The sequence below is a fragment of the Harpia harpyja genome, chromosome 7, assembly GCF_026419915.1.
Source record: "Harpia harpyja isolate bHarHar1 chromosome 7, bHarHar1 primary haplotype, whole genome shotgun sequence".
Classification (NCBI taxonomy): domain Eukaryota; kingdom Metazoa; phylum Chordata; class Aves; order Accipitriformes; family Accipitridae; genus Harpia; species Harpia harpyja.
Genome location: NC_068946.1, coordinates 21,414,449 through 21,436,852, shown reverse-complemented (window position 1 = coordinate 21,436,852; position 22,404 = coordinate 21,414,449). Strand labels below are relative to the sequence as shown.

The window sequence follows — 22,404 nt, the reverse complement described above, 5'->3', positions numbered from 1 at the left end:
ACTTCCCATGAATCAACATGAGCCAATGGTTTGGACTATGTTACTAAAACTTTAATACAGTGATGCAAGATAAATTAAAAAGGCCTGATTTTGCTCTTACAGCTGCTTGGTACAGTAATTTCATAGATTTAAAGGAACTAGGCTCCAACTTACATAAAAAACAAGGCTCATATTCAAAGAATTTCTACTGGAGATCGCATTTTTGCCAAGTAAGGTTTTAATGAAAACCAAACATACACCTGTTAATATACAAAGCATGACACTTCAAAGAGATCTTACCATTTCTTTATTTGTACACTGAAATACCTTTACATTCTTCCGTACAATTTTGCTTGCCTTCTACTATACTGTGATGAAAGGTACAATAAACCTGCCTGAACCGCAGCTGTGTAATAATTAATTTTGAACTGATTTTCACATTGAGGTACCATTGATTTAAGTCACACCATGTACCTGTATATGCCAAAATAATGCTAGCAAGAAAGAACAAAGCTCCTTTTCTCTCTAAAGAACACAATTTTCTGTGTAACATGCCGCACAGAGATATGTATAATTTTTAAGTCTTAGCAGTTTCAAAAGGAACTTAAATTTGCCAAGCTACAGATGCTTTCAACATAGTAACTCTCAAGTGTTTATTAAAACTTCAAAATGTGTTTACTGTAGTCAGTGTGCTCAAGCTATACTCCTGCAAAGAAACTTTGCAGCTCTAGCAATAATTACGTCTCATTAGAAATTTGCTACTGACTCTGAAATATGGTATGTCATCTTGAATACAACAGTGTGTAAATCAAGACACCATGCACATCTGCTGTCAATATTCTCCACTATTACAATTCTCCAGCTAGAAGACCAAGGTTTTGTAATAACAAAGCAGAAACCTCTTATTATTAATTTGATGTCTTTCATGCAACATCTCCGATGACTTTATAAATAGAGGGTGTGTTCTTCCCTGGAAAAGTGACAGTTGCAGAAAATGCATGTAAAGAAAGAAGAATGATACTTGGACATTATGGATACTACATGTGACAGAAAGGGAAAGGTGAGTGAATATATGTGAGCAAATGTATGTGAGTAAAAAAGAAAAAGGAACCACAAGCTTAAATGGACAAGAAAGTAGATAAAGTCAGATGAGAATCTAAGAGGAATGCCAATAATACCAGATACTGTACACAAGCATATTTATACACTACACACTTGGCACAATACAAAACGTGGAAGTATAATTGCTGTAAAGTTTGTGAGCAGGCCAGGGTATGTTGTACAAAGTACAGGAATCCTGCATAAACACAGGAAATAACAGCTGCAAGAGTGGACAAGGCTCAAGGAACAGAGAACCCAGGTCACTGCTGCCCATGGTAAAATGGAAAACATCTGAGCGTACTTCATCCACACGTGCTTCCTATTATTGGTGTACTTTTGAAACTAGCAGCTCCAGAGGCATTGTCAGTATAAGCAGCCTGGTACTTCTTGATACAGATTTAGGGCCAAGCCTTGGGTGGAATCGCGTCGAGTACACTTCTAGATGCCCCGGAGTACGCTGCCTCGCCTGCAGCCACTTCCCCAGAAGGGCACAGGGCTGCCCTATGGTTCTTATTTGCTTACTTCCATCCAGATGGCTGAGATCTGAGATGGCAAAAGACATCTCAAAAGCAATAGAGTCATTTCCCCTCCCCTTCCCTCTCAGCTATCTCGCTCAAAGTGCAAAAAAGATGAAGGTATCTTCACTGTATTCAATAAATCCCAGCAGCAGACCAGTCTTTCCATGAACAATAACTTCCATAAATACTGTTTTCCCAGGGGCTTGTACCTCATGCTAATTGACATTACTGCCTTAGAAAGTGTAAGCAGCAAATTAAGCTTCTGCCACAGCTGGGGAATCAGTTAAATGTCACTGAATTTTTAAGCCCGTAGTAATGTTTCCCAAATCAGAAATTACCATTTCTGATCATGGAGGGGAGGCAGTAGATGACATCTAAATAGAAAGATAAACTGCAGAAAGCACAGGTTTAAATGACTGGCAAAACCTGAAGAAGCACATACTAATCGGGTTTGCTCAACAAGTTACAAAAGAAATAAACAACCAAGGCCCGAAGTATGTGGAAACGTCATGAGCGTTGTATCAGTATTCATGGAACTTAACTTAACCAACCAGAATTCTACCAGTCATTTGCAATGCGTTGTCTTCCAGATGAGTATCTGTTTTGACTTTAAGCATCACTACTGAAATTTTTGTTGCTCTCAGCAGTTTTGAACTGGATGTGGAAATAGAACTCATGCTTAATAAACTATTCAGCACAGGAAAATATAGTGAGATGCATTTAATCCAGAAATACAAAGAAGATTTGTATCTTAAGTGTTAATATCAGAGATGACGAGAACATGCCATGCGTTGCATTGTTTGATATATTTGTATCTCTGTTAACTGCAGTTCTATTTTTTTTCTCAGCTAAGCTCAAATTTTAGTTATAACTGCTTACACATTTCATGCCTGACCTTCATAAGTTTTCTCATTTAATTTATTTTTTGTAAGAGTAATAAAGAGAAAATCAGGAATTAAGAGCAAATATTCTGAATATTTGTATTAATTAGACTGATCTATTTGGGGGCAAAATATTAACAGAATTTTAAATCAAGACAAGTTATTTTCTAATTATAACAAAAGAATAACTATGCAATATAGGTTTAACATATAGCTAACATATTAACTGGAGGCTTTTTATTGCTTGCTTTTTTCATCTGCTCTGTACCGTTTCTGTGTGATCTGCCCTATCATCATATTTTGTTTAATATTAGGTACCAATTACTATGGCATTACTCGTAGTAGTTAAGCTAAGCAAACACATATATATTTGCAAAGCTGAGACTTTAGATGACAAGCTCAATGTGACAAAGGCCTCTATGTTTGTATAATCTCTAACACAATGGATGCGCTGCCACCTCTGGGATTTATAAAGTAAATAACTAACAACTAATTCACCATCCTCATGAAATGGGGAGATGGCCATTTCATTATGGTCTTTTCAGCAGATTTTTCTCACCAAATCGCACACAAACACAGAGAACAAGTATTTGTTATATCAGGAATTCGGTACAGCTGTGGCATGAATAGCATAAATATTCATCATGGAAGAGTTTCTGCAACAAAAATTTCAAAGCAGAAGTGGTAAATATGAAACCTCCCTTTTCAAGAGCAGGCTCCTTTAGAAAGCAATAGTGATGCAGAATTCTAGACGGGAACTTTAAAAGTCAGTGATTGCTTTGATCACTTCAGGTTCCCTCCTGCAGCTATGGTTGTTTTGCAGACCTGGCTGATGAAGAACAACAACAACATGAAATGTAACTGTTCCTGAAAGTCAACAAGCTAATACAACTCCTACACTTAATTGCAGAAGACAGAAACAGAAAATAACGTAGCAGTTCCCCTTCAGATCATTCAGTACTAATCCTATATGCAAATTAATAAATGCATTAAATTCTTAAGTATTCATTAACATCAAATACATAATACAGATGAAAAATGTTTACATAACGATTGTTACATGAATTTACTGTTTGCAACTAGTAAGAGAGCTATTCCTGAAGTTGGTGTACTTCATGCATAATAAGCCAATTCAAACAAAAATGATCAATAAGTTAGGCACACCACTAGACTCATCCTTTTAAATATTTATGTATCGTTAAGTTTAGTGCTAATGAGAAGTTCACCAAAATCATACTGAGTTTCAGCTGGATACTTTAAGAAGTTCAAAGAGGATGACATTTAATATTTTGCATAACATAAAGCAAGCTAAGGCAATGTTTTTCTCATATAAATTACTACACATTTTTCATTGCAGTCTGCGCTTCTTCCAAACACGCTCCCTACAAAATGGATGAAAGGATATTTTTCTAATACATTACTTATTCTGATCTCACTTGCAGCTGTCTATAATCAGAAATAATGTTTTATGAGGTCAACAGATCTTATCACTCAAAACAGTTTAACTGTTCCTTTAAAGTACATTAAAGCTTGTTCTTCCCTCACTGATGTTTGCCATTAAGAAAGTGAGCTGTTGACCAGCCATATATAAGACAAGCACCTCAGATCAAACTATTTATAATCTAATATTAGCAGACGACCAGATGTGCTCACTCCACATGCAAAGATTTGCAAGATAGTGCAGCTGTGGAGGTTAACAGACACTATTTCATCATATTAGAATCAACAGAATTTTTATCATTAACAGCAACTGGGAGAATAATTCAGCCCTGTAATGGCCAGGAGGGCTGTCTTACACAACCAACTAGTAAACAGACCCTTTGTGGGGAATATCTCTTCCTTCAGAATGTAGTTGAAATGAAAATTTTCCTATGCATTAATGTGAGCAAGACACTTTTTGGTCCAATTCCACAGTGAAATTATTAAAAATGCTTTTATAGTTGTACTTTGGCTGGAGAAACTATTAAAATAAAAGGCAAGTCTTTTTTACTTTTATTTTGCTGGCACAATTAAAAGTCAATTCAAACATAGGGCAACTTCAGGCATTCAGAATCCTTTACAGTTTTGACAAGTCTATTACTGTTATCACATGCCCAATAGCTATTAGTAAGGTCAGGTGAATTGTTAACAGTTTACTTTTTTTCCTTGCCATTAACAAGACACTCTCCAATAATTCTTCCCCGTCAGCTTACATTTTGACCCTCAACTTTCTACTTTTTATATATCCAGATGCTCTTCTTCAAAACTTAGGGGAAATACAAAAAAACCTATCCATCCTTCGGGAAAGTTAATTTTACCAGGGTCAAAAAAAAATCATTAAACCTAAAACTTGACTAAGAGGGAGTTTTAGGTGCACTTTTTAATATTTAACGTAGACTTCTACTCTCCCAGTAGAGAGCAGTGTAGGATATTTTAATAATAAAACAACATCTGTTTTCTTTTGTCATCTTATTTCAATCTTTAAAAAAAAAACCTGTCTTTCACAGTGCCACATTTCTTTATTACTCTGAAACCCCTCAATATTAAAAGTTCTTTTATGCAGATTTAAATGTAATTACGTGAAAAAAACACTTACCAATAAAGAAAGGAAAAAAGCAATGCAAAATTACTGCATACCTGCTGCCAAAATTTGACATATTAGCTCCTTCTACAGCAGAAGTTGAAGGGATGTTGATTTAGTGATGAAAGGAAGACAAATGTATCCACATTCTGATAACATCAGAATGACAGTATATAATATAAAATGAGAATGAAAGAGAAGTGGGACCAGTCTTAAAGCTATGCAGAAAACAGATGAACAAATGTCTAAGCTGTTAATCACTTCCTAAGACATGAACAGTTTTTGCTCAGCCTTGCATACGTGAGTCTTCTCTGTCAATTAAACAGCAGAAGTACAATATGGACTATAAAATACACACCTCTTCCTATTTTTGGTTCCTTCTCTTTCCCCACCCTACAGTCCAGTTCTCCACCTGTAACAGCTTCCTTTGTTCTCTACCAATACAGGTTTTTGCCACAGTACATAAATGTGTAGATTTTTCCCTTTTGGGGAGCACTTCTCTAGTGACACCTTAAAAACAACTGCCTCTTTCAAGCATGATTGCTGCTCAAATGAGAGCAGAAATCAAACTCACCACATGAGTATGAAAGAGAAAAGTGCCACAGACATCAGCACATTCCCTGAATATCCCCTGCGTCTGACATGCAATGTTCTGCACAAATGGTGACTCTGACACAGGAAAAAATTCTACGCATTTTTCTACGGGACTGTTAGAGTACTATTTGCAAAAAAAGGAAGGAATGCATGAGTAAAAATATAAAGAAAAAACAGAAGGGTCTTCTAATAGAAATCTAATGGAAATCAAATATTGCCAGGTATTTCATCCCTCAGTAGAATTAAGGCGTTATTAAGAATTAATGTGAGAATATGAGAAAAGAGAAAGGTGAAAATATTACAGTAAGATATAAAGAAAAAAAAATCTATTTGATAAGCTATTGAAATGTTGGGGGGAAAAAGACAGCATTAGAGAAAGGACCATAAAATAATTAGGTAACAGTTAACAAAAGAATCTTCCAGATCTAGTGACGTAAAAAACATACTGTGCTTAATTTTAAGCAACCTCTCAACAAGCCACATTGGTTTAATTTGTACTTTCTTCTATTCTCTATAAGTGCAGTAACTAAGAATGCTTCACTATCAAATGTGTAAGCAATCATCTCAGTCTTTAAATTTGGTGCTAAATAATACAGAACATAATTTGATAACTAAAGCTTAACATATCTTTGAACGGTTGATGCGACACAGACAATATAGACATTTCTTTGCAGCAGTACACCTCACCAGGCTCTGGATGTGGTTCTTGCCAGGAACCCAAATGTCTGGAAGCAGGAATATCTAGAAACACTCTGGTAAAGATGCCTGAGGAACTGAGGACATACAGCAGTCCTAATCCTGCCTACACCTGTCTTCTAACCCATGTTTAGATTTGATGAGCAGAGAAATTATATAGCTGCTCACTGGGAAGAAACCTGAAGTGTGGTCCAAGTAAGATGAATCTAGCTTGGTGTAACTTTAAAGGCAAAAGAATGAGAATAATTACACCAGGTCATATTCTTCCTCAAGTCCCACGGCATTTTAAACCACAGCCAGATGGCAAAAACTAAAGGGCACAGAAAAAGGAAAATACAAGAGGAGCATACATTTATGTTAACATAACCAGTTTGTTTGTAAGTAGAACTTGAGGAGAATTTAGGACACATTTTGTAAATGGTCAAAACTGAGACCTTCTCCAGAGAGATCAGTGTGGTCATATGCCAGGGGGGCTATTGACAAGGATATATTTAAGACCAAATCAGATTGCAACACAGCTATCAAAGCTGTTCTCTGCCTCTAATCCTAAAGGTAAATTAATGTTAAGAAATACAGCTAGTACCTCCACAAAGAAGATATGAGCAGGCTGGAATACAGAAAGCAAGCAGAAAAGGTAAAAAGCTTACCTGGTCAAGACTGTCGCTATAGGAAATACCAGTTGTACAAGAAAAAACATTCAATATTTCGTCAGTCCATCAATCTACACAGCACTTCAGAAGCACATCTCGAAACTGTATCATGCCCTGAAGAGTTGTCAGGCTGAATCTGAAGATTATTATGGAGCTGGGGTGGTGCTGGGAGGGTGTACACTGCTCTCCCATTGCATACACTGTTACCAGCCACCTTACAGCTACCCAGATTTTAGCCACAGGCTGAGAATAAACACAGCTACCTGCAGATTTACTTCCACCTCAAACAACTAGATGAGGACAAAGTGGTTCTTTGGCTCTGCTCTGCAGACTTGTTAGCTGGACCTAACAGTTCACTGCTGGTCTAAGGGAGCTCTACATTCCCATCCAGTGGAAGCACAGAGGCAGCAGCAGGAGGGTAACAGCAATATCCCCTAGGGATACTCCAGCTTGGAGCAAAAGAACCAGCAAGCTCAAGGAATTTTTAGAGAATTCTTTAAAAACTTTTGGGAGAAGGACTTAAAAAGGAAGATTTTAACAATGCACAAATGACAGCGATGCTAATAATAGTAGTATATCATACTGAAGGCCTGTTTTTCTTTCAAGCCCAGGTGCAATTCCCATAGCTTATAAATAAACAAAAAAAATCAGAGATAATATTTGGCATGAAAGAAACAAGGGCAGGGGAAAATGGCAGTGAGAGCAGATTTATCACTGGAGAAAAATAATTTCTTATTATAGATTCTCTGGTTGTGATTGGGACACATGCATTCTTTTGACAGCCTTCTTTCTTCACATGTGCCGCAATGTTCAGTAGCTTTCACATGCAAGAATCCTGTGCTCAGAGATGGGATAAAATGAGGGAGTAAATTAAATAACAACATGCTTCCAAACTTTACCCTCTGGGTTTCAATTTGGACATGCTCAGTGTTTCAGTTTTGGCTTCTACACATGGGAACAGATTTCTCTTTTTTTTTTTTCTTTTTTTTTCCCCTGGCAGAAGCATCTGTCAGCATCTTTTACTGCAACAGGAGATGTCTGTGAGTAATCCAAAAGCACCATCTTAAAGTTATTATAACTCCTTTGCTTCAATACAGAAGCTATTAACACTTAACACAGAGATTCATCTAACATCAAACAATAGCATCAAATTACTATCTTCTGTTTCTCTACTGCTATTCATCAACTGCAGAGCCTCCTGTAGTGTATCATTGTTACTGCCTGGAAGTTTTACGATAACAAACAAGAGATAACTCATCAAATGAGCATACTGTTGACTATGTTCATGGTCTTTACAAGTTGCTTCTGACTTGCCTAGAAAATGACTGAGACACCTAACTACAGATGCTGCATAACATCCTTGCCAGTTCCTGCAATCCTCTATCATTACTCTCATATTAGTTTAGATTTTATTTAGTCTCTGATCTCCAAGAACTAAGAACTAGCAACTCTAAATTCACTGTTGAATCTTAAAATATAGCACCTCTTTATTTCTGTAAGAGTTATCATTATTGAACCAACATTCAGTGAAGGTGATAATTCAAATAGATTATACTTCTGATAATGTGGGTACCCAGGGAAGGCTACCTGTACAGACACAAGGACCATTCTGTAGTCAGACAGGGAAAACAGAACTAATTATCAAAAGTGGCACTTCCTTTACAAAGGTATATTCCAAACATGAAGCATCTCTGATACTCACTCACTGAAGACATGTCATACTCCTTGAATGCCTCAATTCAGAAAATTTGTATTCTTGACTGGATTGTTCCCAGTAAAAAATGTTTACTTTACCTTAACTGAAGAGAGTCCACCTAAAAATAATTCATATTCACTATTTTAAACATCAAATTTTCAGCTTTAGAAGTGCATAATAACAGAGTGGACAGGTTTTTCAGCTTTACAAGTCCATAATTAGACAGCAGACTTAGTTCTGCACCACAGGAATTGGATGCAACCCAAGCATCATTTCTTTATGGAAATAGTAAAGTCAAACTAAGCCTGCAAATTTACTTAAATATTACTTTTCACCATGTCCTAGTTATTTTCAAATATCTTAATATAAGAAAGTTGACATTTTTTTTGCATTTTTTTCATAAACTAGATGCCAATACAGTGATTTAATTTATATTAACTGTAAGACACAACTTCAGCAATTCCTATGTTCCACTCAAACGTACTGAAGTAGTACAAACAGTTCTATGTCTACAGACTCTCTTGCAAAGATGTCAAGTGTACTGTTAGAAGTTTTAGAACACAGAGACCACCTTTGCTTTAATTTCTACTTAATCTCCACAGACGCTAGCTAGCAACACTGGCAAGTCTAGAGGGAACTTCACTGTACTGCAGTGTGAAAAAATGTTTTCATTGTTACTACTTGTATAAACCCACTAGTCTACCCAAATTGAGGTTACAGTTCATTTTCTTTAGCATTCCCATAAAGCTAAGGGACAGACCTTCCCTCACCCCCTCAAAAACCCCCAATCTACTACAATGCTACAATTAAAGGAACAGCAAGGTCAAGATTCCAGGTGCTGGTATTCTCACAACAACTGTCTTAAGAGTTACTACTATAACACCCCGCATAAGACACACAAAACTGTTGTCCTAGTTTTTGGCTCTGTTTTGCCCTGCTGTATCAACCCACTGGTTTTCATAATGCCACTGTTCCTTTAACTATAGCATGTACTGGTCTGCTCTGTATTAGCATTCTGCAGGCTATCTAGCTTTCTTCACAAAATACAGCAAGTTAAAGCTTGAACTCAGTGTTCTCAAGCTCCATCTGTCCTGCTGACTTTTTTTTTCTTCCTGTTGCAAATATTCAGCTTATCAAACAAAACCTCCCCCAAAACAATGAAAACTGAACCAAAATGACAAAAAACCCTTATGAAGAAACAATCTATGTTGTCAAGTATGCAGTAACAAAACCAATTTTAGTTCATAAAACTGGCAAAAACATTCTGTTTTACCAATAAGATGAAGCTTTCTAAAATTTGGAGCACTTTAACTCAGAACTTTTTTAATGGAGTGAAGCTGCTGAATTAGGGGTGCACCCTTGAGCCACTTGAGTAAACAGGCCATGATGTCATTCAGAAGGCGGCTGTTCCTTCAGAGAGATATTTCCCAGATGACTTCATTGTTAGGCATGAATCTGAACGCAGGCTTCAGATTCTTCCTTTCATAACAACATGTACAAGAACAGCCAGGAGTTTCCATGTGCTGTTTCAAGGTGGGATTGTGCAATTCTGAACGTTCAGCTTGCAGTAACTTCTTCAGACTGAAGCTGTACACAAAATCATTAGAGCCTTCCTCTGTTCAGTGTAAGTAAACTCTACAAGTTGTGGAAGAAATTGTGATGGAATTTTATATATATAGTATATATATTAATAAAGAGAACTGGAAAAGTATTGAAGTTACCCTGTCGTACTGGAAAATATTAACCATATCTTCTAAAAGCAGAGATACAATTCCACAGACATTTTCAATTTTGTGAATCAAGTTTATTTTGCTCTAAACTAATTTCTACCTCCTTTGTCCTTGACTAACATGATACTGCTGAACTTGTATCATCACACTCTTTTGCCATGGCAACATGCAATGACATTGTAAACACAGAAACAGGAATTCCCTGTGGGACAAAAAACAGAAGAAGTCACAGTTAGGAACAAAATTCTCATTCAAACAGCCTTAGTAATAGGAACAAATAACTATTGGCCATTACCCTCAGTTTATTAAAGCCCTTTTCCAGTTTAATGTGAAATATGAAATTGCCTATTTTAAGGACATTGCATCTCTTCTGAATCAGGACTTTTAATACTGTGAGCCTTACTGCACCACAGATTAGAATAAATGACTCCTGTTTTAATTCTCGATTCATAGAAACACTTGGCTGTCAAACGGAGGACAAGCAGTGCACCAGAAAATAGTTATTCTGGAGAAACAATCACGAATGTGTGGACCTAGTGCTTTAGCAGCCTGGAAATTTAATACCACTTTTGGTAATTTTTTCATGCAACACAGATTTTGAACATAATCTGAACATTTTCTTTTAAACTAACTTTACCACAGAAGATCACCTGCTCTTTAAATTCTAGTATTATAACTACTTTAGTGTGTAGCAAATAATCTATACATACATTCTATGTACAGACACCTCAGGACAGATGTAGGTCCTGAGGTACATCAAAGGACAGGAGCGTGAAGTGTGAACTACCGTTGTTGGTTTTTTTGGTTTTGTTTTTTGTTGCCTAAACTGTAGAATTCCTATACTGAGAACCACTACATTTGTAAAAAAAGAATAAGCCTAACATTTTCTTAGTAAAGCAACTTCAGTAGGGAAATATGCTGAGTCAGTATGTAAAGCGTAATCCATAATCACATGGATAATCTACAAAAATGTGCTAAAATAAATGCCATATTCACATCAATTAATAGCAGTATTTTGATATAAGTGGCCAAGAAAATGTCTGGTTTCTAACCAAGATTGTCATTTTTCTCTTTGCTCCTGAAAACTACTTCCTAAGCTCCATCTACTACTCTAAATGTATTGTTAATTTTACACAAATGACACCTGTAGACATCTTGCTGAGTTACTGTATTCACAGAATATGCTCAGAAATTTTCAGAGAATATTTGACTGGGGTAGCCAAGTGAAAATCAGATTAGCTGTCTATCTGTGAAAGTTAAAGAGAGAGAAGCTCCATGCAGCAGAGAAGAAAAACACAGAGGACAAAGCACAGTAGTAACTGTGACCCCAAAATTGCATCACGTTTGAATTTTTGAGAAAATATCTTTAAATAAAGTGGATATCTTTTGGGAAAAGAAAAAGGACAGGGAAGCCAGCACTGGTTCTGGGTGCTTTCATTCTTTGAACTGAAAAGAGGTACTAGCATAAAGAAAGCACACCTAGGAGGCAAGCTGAAAGAGCAAATGAAGAACAGTGGCGGGAGTGTACTGGAACATATGGAAGCTTAAGACTAAATGGGTGGCACTTAAACACAGCATTTGGATAGCTTTTTCATCTACTACAGGTTCGTGACCACAATACAAGATCAGCTGGTAAAGAATCTTCAGGAATCACATTTAAGATTTTTATGGAATAACATAAACATATTGGAAATCTTTCAAAGACCAGGAACTTGCCCTTAACATAGCTCTGCCTCATTATCTGTGAATGTCCTGCCTGCATTAAAGTCAAATCCTACTCTGAATCCCTCTTCTTCAACTCCATCAAAGATGCTGGAAGCAAGTACTACTTAGGCAATGAGCCTTAACAAGAAAAGCATTTCTTACATTGGTTTAGCTGTACTGTATCTTTCACTTTTCCTACATATAACTGGAAGTGTCTCCTCTGTGATGATTATTGTTTTATGAACTTGTTTATATTCTTTCTTGTTAATCTCTTTTTTTAGAAGAAACTGTCTTTTCTTCACATAATCTCACATGAAAGCCAGCTATAAAATATATATGATCACCATAATTCAACACTTGGCCTTCAGGCACTTCAAGAACATCACTAACAGAGTTTTTCCAAAAGCTAGCTAGAATGAGAATCATTTATTTTAAAATAATACTTGGAACAGAAAGAAACGCCTCTTTAAGCTACCACTTTGTAGATATTTAAAAAAAATTTGCAGAGCACTACCTAAACATAGGAAACATTTTTCCTTCTAAAAAAAAACAAATTAGGGAACTAGATTTTTTATTAGAAAGATTATTTTAGCAAACTGCAAAAATGTTTAATAGTGACTACTTCAACCTGACAATAACAGATACAAAATGAAACCACTATTATCATGACCTTAAGATCCATCAGCAGATGAGATGGACATCTCAGATGAACTGTTCTAAAAGAACTTAACTGAGTTGGAAAGTAATATATAAATTATTTTACAATGGCAATTAATCCAACACTAACGTTGGCTGTCACTTCTTACTTCATAAAAAAAATTATGCTTTTCAATAAAAGACCTAAATTCTGGTGCTAAAGTAGTAAAATTAATCTAGTCTAGATCATTATAGTGATACTCACATTGTTAGGTGAACACAAGCAAGCAGTGTATTTTAAAATCCTTCATGTAAGGATTTAGAGTCTTCCCTAAACAGCAACATAATCCTTTTTAATACGAGAGCAGGTATTGAGAACACATTTAGTCTTGAGCCCAAGGCACTGAAGTAGAATTCAAAATTTGGGATCTGATTTGAGAACAGAGATTGGGGGCAGATTTGTGGAAAACCTCCAGTATTACCTCAGTTGCGTATCTTGAAACTGAGGATAATAATTCACCCATTTCTTGTCTGCATTATCACTCAATTATTCCAACTGAGAAGAAAGCTCTTGAGAGTCAAGTCCAAAGTCTTCTGTGGCTTACTTATTCTCAACTTTGATCTACGACCATTTGCATCAGGGTAGCACCTAGAGCCTCTGTCTCATTATTCTAGAGGCTGTATAAACATCAAAAAGATAGCCCTTAGCTTCAAAGAATTTATGATCTAATGAACTGTGATAATTCACACTAACCTCTTGGAAAAGCACAGCACAATTTCAGTTAGTACCTCTGAGTGTTACCAATAATCAATATAAAACATTGTCATGTTTTAAGCCCAGCCAGCAATTAAGCATCACAATGCTGCTCGCTCACTCCCTCACTCAGTAGGATGGGGAAGAGAATCAGAAAAAAGAGTAAAACTTGTGGGTTGAGATAAAGACAGTTTAATAGAACAGAAAAGGAACAGGAACAACAACAACAATAATTATTATTATTACTACTATTATATACAAAACAAATTATGCACAACACAATTGCTTTACCACCTGCTGACTGGTGCCCAGCCAATCCCTGAGCCACAGTGCCCCCTGGCCAACTGCCCCGACTTTATATACTGGGCATGGCACCATATGGTATGGAATACCCCTTTGGCTTGTTTGGGTCAGCTGTCCCAGCTGTGTCCCCTCCCAGCTTCTTGTGCACTCCCAGCCTTGGCTGGCAGGGCAGTATGAGAAGCCAAGAAGTCCCTGATTTAGTATAAGCAACAACTAAAAAAATCAGTGTGTTATCAACATTCTTCTCATCCTGAATCCAAAACACAGCACTATACCAGCTACTAGAAAGAAAATTAACTTTATTCCAGCCAAAACCAGGACAAACACTGAACCCCATTCTTCCTTGTACACATCATACTAGCAGCAAAAAATAAAAAGCAAGCGAAGAGGTCCAACTTTCCCACCTCCCTGTCTTCTGGTTACCCAAAGACAAGAGAGGGAAGATGGCAAGCCCCTGAAATACATCACTAAAGGAGTAAGGACGATTCACTTGACCACATACCAAAGAAACACCATTCATACTGTCATTCAGACATCTGTTAAGAAAACAAACAAATAAGCAAACAAAACCCAAACAAAACAAAACTCAAACCCCAAACCTGTACATAGTTTTACAGCTTTTAAAATTGTTTTGAACATTAAGTATGCACATGCAATTTTGGTGAATGCTTTTTCATTTTGAGAATGGATTTGGTTTTAATAGTTGGAGCTCCTCAAAGCCTCAAACTGCAAGTTGGGATATGGCGTCTAAATTCTGACTTGGGAAGACCTACACATTCCTGACTTCAATGGATTTTCAGCAATAATCCAATATTCATGAGTAGACAAGACTTCCCTCCCACCTAATCTTATTAACAGAATGCTCTAATTAATGACATTTGCTGAGTTACTTTTATCTGTCTCCCTAGCACCTCCCTTTCAGAAGCACGTAAGTGCTACAGCAATAGGAAGAGATATGGCTTAGGGACCTTTTTAGTCCATGCTTCAAATTATCTGTGCCTTCAAATGCAACCCTTGGTTCCACACAGATCATTAAGATTTGATGTATATCCCTGTTTCTACATTCTCCCTCTTTTCAGCAATACTACAGCAACAAATTGAAAAACAACTTTTATAACTACAGGAATTGACTAAATGTGATTTCCCTTAAGGATTCAGAATGAAGAAAATATTACTTATGCAAAAGTATACAGTAGGAAAAAAATTTTAAGTTTAGACCAATGTAACCCATCGCTCTCCCCCTTTTAGTGGCCAATAATAATTTCTAGTGAAAATGCAAAACATTTTAACAAAGCTTTACAAATTAGTTTATGCAAATATTTTTCCTTTGCTATGTCCCAAACCAGAAATGATTAGTTCCTCTATTAAGTTACACCTAAAATTCTCAGGTTCAAAGGTCAAAATGCTTTTTAAAATAGGCCAAGGTTAACTTTACACTTTCTGAATCAGAGTAATCTGAAGGAGGCATTTCTGAAAGAAATATTAATTACAGATCAGGTTCCACAACTGACTAGTGTACGTTATTATTTTATTAAAGTTAATAAAGTCAGAGAGTGCAGCTGGTGACTTGTCCAATTGTTTCTTGAGGATCCTCATGGAGATCAGTATATGCGAAACTTCTTTCCTGAATGATGAACAGCCTGGCTGTTGTAGTCCTGTTTTTGTTGGTAAAATTGTATGTCCTTGTAGAAGTTTCTGTTCAAAAAGTTGTGCCATTCTCTTTTTTTTTATCACCCAGTTCTATTTATTTTTTCTAGTTTATTTTGGGAGAGTTTCCTAATTATTTTTGGTGAATAGTAGATGTAAGAAGGCAGCAATAGCTCCATAAACATAGCAAAAGTTGAGCAAACAGAAATACCCAGCTTTGTCGAAAGTAAAAATGGGAGATGAGGAGTTAATTCATCTGAAGGCCTGATTCTAATTTAAAGCAAGAACAATCTATCTGCTGTGGGCCACCTAGCCCACGAGTCCAATAATCCAGATGTTTGAACTCTACAGCCTGTTAGTCCCAGTGTCAGACATGCAACTCGCTTGACACTTAATGGTCCAGAGGCCAAAAAGCCTGCTTAAAGAAACCTCACATTCTCACAGCTGACAGCTCACGTGGAAATATAACTGCGCAGAAAGAATCCCCAGAGGGCATGCTAATGAGGCTAATAGTAGCTTCAAGCACACTTAAAGAGAGGCAAGGGAATAAATATCAGCAACAGAGAAGGAACAGAAAGGGACATGGAGAGCTGAGTAAATCTTTGCTGACCCTAAGGTCTTTGGAAATTCCATCCTTTTTCTTTGCACACTTTTTTTTTGTTTTGTTAATTCTGTTTGGACAAACCTCTGGGTTTTGTTCAGCTGTCTTGAATGAACGTTCATATCACTCACTGCCTATCAGTTAATTGGTGCCTGCTCTTGGCCAATGCTGGAACTCATGACTCTGAGTATCTTTCACAGTAGAGTGAAGATTTATACTCAAATACTAATTTATGCTTTTTCTAAAGAATAAGAAAATAACATTATAAAAGTTGTTACAAAGCTTCTAATGATTGAGTCTTTTGTCTCAACAGTCTCATTGCTCAGCTCTTTTGAGACAGATCCTGGAGAAGGGTAGTAATGCATCTGTTTAAAACTTATTTTAAAACTTTTAGTTAACACAGTATCTTTAGAAATATGCTTTAGATGCTGTGTTCAATACTAAATGCCAAATTATGAAGAACTGCTGTTGAAAGAGAGTTGCTATTACCACTACAGAAAAACTTCTACTTGCCTTTTCTGTATGTCATATATATATATATACACACAAATATATTCTTGTACTTTCAGAACTTGTTTGATTAACAAGTCAACATATGGCTGTCCCACATTCCAAAAAATAGCTCTTCTACACCAAGACTACTGGAAAGAATCATAATTTATACAACCAAAATAATCTAAAGAATGTACCTGGCACAGATGCATCTCAGGTACCATGTTGTTAAACCAGTGTACTCTGTCAATCATGCCACCAACATAAGTCTTCCTAACTACAGACCATGCCAAATAAATCAATACTACAGAATCCCCTGCTGCAGATTTTCAAATTTAATCAAAACAATGCACATACTTAGGAGATCAAATCTTACAGTACACATACATAAACTATGCCTCATAATCCAGAAGTCATATGAATTCCAGAAGTTTCACATTCCAGCCCTTTTGCACCTCTGATTCCAAGATGAAATAGACCAACAATATCCCATTCTTTAAGTAAAACAAAACATAAGGCTTAAAATGTCATCTAGGCCTGATTCCTCCCCATATCTAAAGAAACTGAAAAATCTAGCAACAACCTGTGTTCCAGAAACTTTAGAATCCCAGTTCCAAACACTAGCCACAGCCCTCTACAACCAACAGACCAGCTCTGTAGTAAGCAGAAACGTACAGCATTTTCCTGTATGGGCACACCAACAAGGCTAACTCTTCAGGCCCTGCAGAATAAATTAGGCTTTTGTAGTTTGTTTCCCTTAAATGGCATTCACACTTTGAAGCTTAAACTAAACCTAACTTGAATGTCAAAGACGGCTAGACCAACCACTATGGTAGTAGAAGCCTCTTAGTAAGACAACATCAACTTTCCTCTTAAAGCCATGGGCCATCCAGCAGTTGGCTAGACTGCATAACTCCCGAAAGGATTCCTGCATGCCTTAACAGCTGATTGAGCCATCAGCTGGACTGCACAATGCCTGGTACTTCTCAGATACAAAAGGGAGCCTATGGACAGTGGACATGGGGACAGGCTACTTAGGAAGTATACAGAAACATTTTCCAGGCATGCAGGGATGAACTTAAGAAAGCCAAATCTTAGCTGGAGTTGGAACTGGTGAGGGATGCGACAGGCAACGAGATGGTTAGCAAAATGGACCACAGTGTATGGCTAAGGGAGCTGCATTTGTCCAGCCAGAAGATGACGACGCTGGTGTATGTGTGTGCACGCACGTGTAAGGCTAGGAGTCACAAGCTGCAGCAAAAGAAATTACAACTAGAAATGAGGAAAAAAAAAATCAAAATGACAGGGATTAAGTACGGGAATGGGCTGCCCAGAGGCTGCGAATCTCTACCCTTGCTGGTACTTAAAGCTCGATTGTATGAGGCTCTGTTGTGTCTCGCCAGATTTTGAAGTCAGCCCCATTTTCAGATGGAAATCAACTGGATCATCTCCAGACATCCCTTTCAACCTAAATTGTTCTAGATTCTTACATTCAATTCCCAAAGCAAATCCTAATACAAGCACAATGTAGCCAAAGGACAACTCTAATATTCAAGGAATCATAAGGCATTCCATCTTTCTAAAATTGAGGGTGTTTCAAAGTCTGACAATGAGCTAAATTCTCCTGCAGTTTTGTATTTTCAATCCAGATTACAGTTGTTAGATATTATATATACAGTGCCACATAACTGATTCTAGAACTTTCTACCAAAAAATGTGTCTAAAGCTGTTAGCTGTTTAAAAATAATTTTTCCCTGATGAGAGAACTGAAACTTAGACTACTCAAAGTCAGAGATGAGGAAAAAGACTGTAATTAAGCAGCCAGGTTGCTAAAAAGAGTAGAAGTGAAGGCAATCTATGCAAGAGAAACAAACTGCTTGGATACAAAGGAAACTTAAAATTTGCTCACAACAGGGAGCACTCCAGGGCTGTGGTACGTTACAGACCAACTTCAATGCAGACTAGGGGTTGTGTCCCAATCCTGCTTCACCACACAGTTTTAATATATTCCTTAATACATTACTGAGAAAGGGACTTAAAATACTTCTCAGACCCTATGCTGCACACACTGCCATTAATTGGTGTGATCTATTTTTAGTTCTTGCCATGAAATCATACCTTCCATCTCTTATTTGCATTGCAAATTTGTTTCACACTTGTAACTGAAGTATGTCATCCAGTACTTAGACATTTCAAGCAAAATGGAACTTATGAAGAGACCAAGGGATCAGAAGCAGAACCTGAGAGATGAGAGCTCTGGAGAATAGATCAAAAGCTACTGTTTGGGCTTTCAGCTGCAGTTTATAATGTATTGAAAAACATGACCAATATTTTTTATCTCACTCCCACAATTAAATTCACTGTTTTTTGTTGGTTTTTTTTTTTTTACTAGAATCTACCAAAAATATTTCACTAAAACACATGTGCTCTATTGATTGATTTTCCTGAGAGAGGAAAAGAGGTGAAACATTATACATTATATTAAAGTGCCTTACATTATTTCAGTTTGAAACATAAATTTTTTAAACCCTTTTTGGTTTTTATTAGTGCTGAGTGGTCAAATGATGATGCCATGCCAGGTACAGCTGTAGAGTGGGCGCAGCAACCAGGCTGTTTTCTGTGGTAGCAACCACGCTATTGCAGAGTCTTCCCACACACCTGGGGAGGACCTTGCAATAGTACACTGCAATTGTGCTAGGTGGACAAAACCAAAAAGGGTATCAGCCCTTACACTCATTGTAGTTCATATTTGCCTGAAATTAGCTGTAATATTTGTAAACTAAAAGTTAGGCATTATGTGAAGTACCTTTATGAATCCTGTCTCTGCTTTCAGTACACATATGTACTCATCTACTACACTGCAGAATTAGCAGTATGTGTACCTGTAGCATCCACATATAAACCACTTCTCATCCCTACCCCTCCACTCTGCAAGTGTTTACCACCTTGCCAAATTTTAATTACTTGGATCTAAGCATTCTGTCTCATGTATATGCCTCAAAATTATACACTTTGCATTTATGTGACACTGAGCGCTTCAGTCAGACCTAAAACTCTCTGTGCAGGCTACACACAAATGGAACTCAAGAAAGAAAACCTGATTACTTTCTTGAAGCAGGTCATCTTCTGCAGAATAAGAGTGATCCGTAGAGCCTAAAGTTATGCAGCTGGGTATTTTACACATAATTGACAGAGGGCTATAGACACCTGGAAAGAGACCACACACACATCAAAACCATGCTGTTGCTATTCTGCAAATTCTTCTAAACTTCTCAGCCAGTGTTCAGTCATAAAAGATACAAGTACTCCAATTATAAACAAGTCACATTTTTGAAAGCTTTCAGATAAGCAATAGTAAATGGACATGAAAGACAAAACTTTAGGTGCAGATGCACACAGATACCATAAGCCACATGCCTACTAATTCTTGCAAAATGATCTTGACGTGCTGACATGTAGGGGCCATTGTGGGCTACTTGAGCATGTGCAACATGCATTCATACAGTCTTTGAACTTGTGTGCATTCATATGCAGATGAAATATAAAATTGTCTGCAAATACTATTCAAGTTCCATCACTGTCCAGTGATACACTATTGACGGAAAGTGAGGGGTGGGATTGTGCTCAAAAGACTGGACCAAGACTCAGGAGGTGCAGAGTTAATTCCTGCCCCTTTACAAACTGGCTCTGCAACCTCAGGTGAGACAGACTGACAGCTTTTCAAAAGCACTCAGTACCCCACAGAGCTTTCTGAGGAACTAACAAATGTTCAGATTTTAAGGAAGCTGAAATACTCACCAGTTTTCACAGAGACAAATGACAACAACTGAAACTACTTCATGCTGAACAGTTAAAATGCAGCTCCCCTCCTTCAGCTACTTACATGAGATGATGTTTGCTGCTGTTGAAAGTTTAGATACAATCCTTCTGCATCACAGTCATTTATTTTGTAGGGTATTTGTGGATATAATGCTATCCTCTCCTACCCTTCTCCCATTTTAAGTATGTAATCCTGTAAGCAAGATGGAATAGGTAGGTCCATTTCCCTGAAGCAGGGAAGTCTGTTGATGGTACCCCTTGCAGACTCTAAATATTTTAGGTTTTATTTACATGGTGATTCATCTTTGGTATAATGAGCCCCAAGTTTAATGACTGTAATGTATCAGAAATAACTAAGAAGTTCAGATATGCATTTCCTTGTAAAATTATAATTTTCTGCTTTCATATTTCATTTGGATCTTTTTACAATACTCATTTTTCTTGTGTTTAAACACTAAATTAATTATGATTACATCCAAGATTTTGATACTCTAATAAAAGTTAATTGGAATTAAGTTATTAATTCTAATTATAATAAATTAATTGTAGGAAAATGAATTATTTCTTGTAATGCCCTCTTCTATTTCATTAGTTTCTAATTTTCAACATTTTCACGCTCCGTTTGGAATATCTCGCTATATCTAACTTCACCACATAAATTTAAGTATACTTTTCAATACCGTGCCTTGTATCTCTGTTTACTTGGCAAATCTATACATAATTTTCCCTTTGATATTCTTTCATTAATTATTTTTACTGATACAAACCCATAATCATTCTGTTGTATGCTGACTGGATAGAAAAAGAGAAATTGCTAGTATAGCTATAGCAACAAGAATTTGTAGTAGAAGAGCAGTTTATGCCATGAAAACATGGCTTTGATAATGATAGCGATACACTAATGATAGCGATATGCAGATATTCAAAAGACATAACTGCACCTAAAGCCCTGCTATGGTAGTTATATCAATTAGAAACATCACGGTATTTTTGACCTAAAATTCTTTTCCAAAATGCCTGCTCCAGAAAAGCACGATCTGCCATTCCTCAATGATAAAAAACTTTGATGAGGGAATAAGAAATTACATAAAGTTGAAAACCTAACTAAACTCTGTTTATTGTACTGCAGTGAAGATTAATACTACTAGGTACTGCCAAGTGACGTCTTTTTGCAGGGTATTTATTACTAATGCCTCGCCCCCCCCCCCCCCCCCCCCGCCGCTCCTTGCCTACAGTTGCAATACAGGTCCAAGATATATATTGAATAATTGAAAGGAAAGATCATCCATGAAACTGCACAACAATTTACAATTAATTGTCATCAAAACCCCACAATAATACAAAGTAAGGGATGTTTAACAGTCTTTTTTGGGAAAGCTTTGCTCATTTATCTTCAAAGTTTCAAAATTAAACTTCATCAAGAATCACAGATATGTATATGACAATACAGAAAGTTTTAAAATAAGTCTAAAGTAAACATTAGGACAGTAGCTGTCTCAGCACTAGGAAGCCATCACATCTCTTGGTAAAATAAACTCCCAAGGGTTTAACATGCCATCATGTTATTATGTAAAACAGCAGCTCTTCAGCCTCGTCTAAGGTCAAAGCTACCGACTCCATAGTATACTAGTAGCCAACATAAACACCAGGCTTGCAAAGCAGAACCTCTAATCTGCAAATTGAAAGACGTGCATGTGAAAATTAGATATAAGCCAAGAAATAGCCAGGTGACTATAAAAGGGAATATATATATATATAATTTACTACAACATATTAGACATAGTAAACATTGCTGGTTTGGGCAGTGGCAACTTTTTATTAGCAGAAAGACACCCCTCAGGGTATCAGTTATGCGATGACAATAATCAGTCCATTGTTAAGGTTGCAGTCAAATTCCATTATACAGTCAGACTTTGATCACTTTTCTTCTGGAGAAAGGAAACTGGCCTAAAATCAAGAGAATTAACTTAAGGGCAAAAGAGAACTTTTTTTCCCTACAGTATGGAAAATAACAGAAACATCTGTTCTTCGTTATGGAACATT

The 22,404-nt window shown here is 36.8% G+C and overlaps 1 protein-coding gene across 8 annotated transcripts in view; it reads right to left on the bottom strand.

The window, feature by feature from the left end:
* Positions 1-22,404, bottom strand: part of GULP1 (GULP PTB domain containing engulfment adaptor 1) — a 165,535-nt gene that overhangs the window by 47,304 nt on the left and 95,827 nt on the right. The window lies entirely within an intron of this gene.